At 38.2% G+C, this 3,207-nt stretch overlaps 1 non-coding gene across 1 annotated transcript; it reads left to right on the forward strand.

Moving 5' to 3' along the window:
- The first annotated feature begins 2,878 nt into the window (after nucleotides 1–2,878).
- LOC115897151 lies at nucleotides 2,879–2,940 on the forward strand. Its single transcript, XR_004057082.1, has one exon. It is a non-coding gene; the product is annotated as a U7 small nuclear RNA (small nuclear RNA).
- Nucleotides 2,941–3,207: the final 267 nt, after the last annotated feature.

Here is a 3,207-nt window from a genome sequence, read left to right on the forward strand (position 1 = left end):
GAGAAGACAGAATTAGATTGGAACTCACCCCTAGGTGCAGAGTATTGTCACTGTATTGACTAGCAATTAAAATAGCTTCCTAGTAAAATCTTATTCTCAGGGATGGTCCTTATTTTATCTGATTTAGAGCTCACTAGATGGGAACTAACCTATCCTCAATACAGTTTATGTTTTGTTTTGTTTTATTTTTACACATTTAAGGAGTACAAATACAGTTTTGTCACCTGGGTATATTGCATAGTGTAAAGTCTGGGATTTTAGTGTAATCACTGTCTGACTAATGTACTATGGAAAATAGTATGATATTTCTCAGAGAGCTGAAAATAGAACTACCATTCAATCCAGCAATCCTACAACTGGTTATATACCCAAAGAAAAATAAAGAATTACACAAAAAAGATACCTGAACGCATAAGTTTCTTTGGGTGATGTCTTGCAAATAATCAGTGATTTTTAAAGTCTTATCTTCCTGAAGTGGCAATACCAGTTGGAAATAAAAAAAAAAAAAAGAGGCAGAACTAAAACTCCAAAAAGAAAGAACTGGAAAATAAGATGTCCACAGGGTGCTTTAAAAGCTCCAACATATTTATCTATTATGCCACACATATACAAAGAACTGTGTGCACAGCCAAAAGAGAGTTGAGAAGGCCTAATTCCTTACTTCTGATTGATTTTAAGAAATTTTGCATGCTGGAAATAAAGGTTAAGACAGAGCTGTAAAATTGCAAAACACTGAAGGAATGCTTTAGCACATGCCCAGAACTCCTCAGCAAAGTCTGGGAGACTTACTGATTCAAGGCATTTAGTGAAATATCTGTCCAATTATTAGCAGATCAATAAGCGAAATAAGTTGAGTCTACCATGGCTGCATATGACAAAGAATATATAAAAGTATTAGGCTGCTCTTGCATTTCTATAAAGAAATATCTTTGACTGGGTAATTTATAAGAAAAGAAGTTTAATTGTCTCACACTTCTGCAGGCTATACAGAAAACATGGCAGCATCTGGTTCTGAGGAGGCCTCAACGAATTTTACTCATGGTAGAAGGCAAAGCAGGAGAAGTCAATTCCCATGGCTGAAGCAGGAGCAAGAGAGCAAGCAGGGGAGATGCTATACACTTTTAAACCAGATCTCACTGAGAACTCACTCACTATAATGGGTACAGTACCAAGGTAGGTGGTGCTAAACCACTTGTATTAGTCTGTTTTCATGCTGCTGATGAAGACAACACCCAAGACTAGGTAATTTATAAAGGAAAAAGGGTTTAATGGATTTACAGTTCCATGTAGCTGGGGAGGCATCACAATCATGGCAGAAGGCAAGGAGAGTAAGTCACATCTTAAGTGGATGGCGGTAGGCAAAGATATATAGAGCTTGTGCAAGGAAACTCCCATTTTTGTTTGTTTTGTTTTGTTTTTGTTTTTGTTTTTTGTCTTGAGATGGAGTCTCGTGCTGTCACCCAGGCTGGAGTTCAGTAGCGCGACCTTGGCTCACTGCAACCTCTGCCTTCGGGGTTCAAGTGATTCTCCTGGCCCAGCCTCCCGAGTAGCTGGGATTACAGGCATGTGCCACCACACAAGGCTAATTTTATATTTTTAGTAGAGAGGGGTTTCACCATGTTGCAAGGCTGGTCTTGAACTCCAGCCTCAGCCTCCCAAAATGCTGGGATTACAGGCGTAAGCCACCACACCAGACCCAAACTCCTGTTTTTAAAACCATCAGATCTCCTGATACTTGTTCACTACCAGGAGAACAGCATGGGAAATATCTGCCCCATGATTCAATTATCTCCCACCGGGTCCCTCCCACAACACATGGGAATTATGGGAGCTACAAGATGAGATTTGGATGGGGACACATAGCTAAACCATGTCATTCTGACCCTGGCCCCTCCCAAATGTCATGTCTTCACAGTTAGAAATTAATCATGCCTTCCCAACAGTCCCCCAAATCTTAACTCATTTCAGAATTAACTCAAAAGTCCACAGTCCAAAGCCTCATCCGAAACAAGGCAAGTCCCTTTCGCTTATGAGCTTGTAAAATCAAAAGCAAGTTAGTTACTTTCTAGATGCAGTGGGAGTACAAGCATTGGGTAGATACAGCCCTTCCAAATGAGAGAAATTGGCCTAAACACAGGGGCTACAGGCCCCATGCAAGTCTGAAATCCAGCAGGGTAGTCAAATCTTAAAGCTCCAAAATGATCTCTTTTGACTTGATGTCTTACTTCCACGTCATGCTGATGCAAGAGGTGGGTTCCTCTGGTCTTGGGCAACTCAGCCCCGTGGCTCTGCAGGTTGCAGGCTCCCTCCTGACTGCTTTCACTGGCTGGTGTTGAGTGTCGGTGGCTTTTCCAGGCACAGGGTTCAAGCTGTTGGTGGATCTACCATCCTAGTGTCTGGAGGATGGTGGTGGGAACTATGGGAGCTATAAGATGAGATTTGGGTAGGGACACAGAGTCAAACAAACCATTATTACTACTCATGAGAATTCCACCTGAATAATTTAGTCATCTCCCACCAGGCTCCACTTCCAACATTGGGATTACATTTCAAGTATGTGATTTGGGTGGGAAGACACATCCAAACAATATCAATATTTTAAGGAATTAGTTCAGGAAAGTCATTAAATGAACAAAGAACAATAATAATAGCAACAATAACAAAACTCTGAAGACAAGGAATAAAATTGATTTCCATGGTTGCTATATTATTTAATATGTGTGATTGTTTAAAATGTGGTACAAAAAGAAACAGGAAAATATGAACCATATACAGAAGAAAAGCAAAGCAAAATAGTCAATAGAAACTGCAATGATGAAGCCCAGATGTTGAACTTGCTAGACAAAAGTTTTTAAATTAGCTATTAGAAGATATTGTTTAATTTTACAACTCTTTTAAAATGTGTCTAGTAGATTTTCTGGTCTTTACCAGAAAGACTCACTGCTACAAATATATATATATATATATATATACACATTAAAAATATGTTCAAAGAACTAGAGAAAATTAAAATTCTTTTAATTTAAAGAATTAAAAGAAATTATAGAATGATGTTTACAATGACAATATAAAGAAATATTTTTTTTTAAAAGAGAGAACCACATGTAAATGCTAAATTTGAAAAGTACAATGATTGAAATGAAACAGAAGTACAACGTCTTCATCTGGCAAAAGAACAAATAATAAAATTAAAAAATATACCAATTA

Source organism: Rhinopithecus roxellana, chromosome 4 (assembly GCF_007565055.1).
Source record: "Rhinopithecus roxellana isolate Shanxi Qingling chromosome 4, ASM756505v1, whole genome shotgun sequence".
Lineage (NCBI taxonomy): Eukaryota > Metazoa > Chordata > Mammalia > Primates > Cercopithecidae > Rhinopithecus > Rhinopithecus roxellana.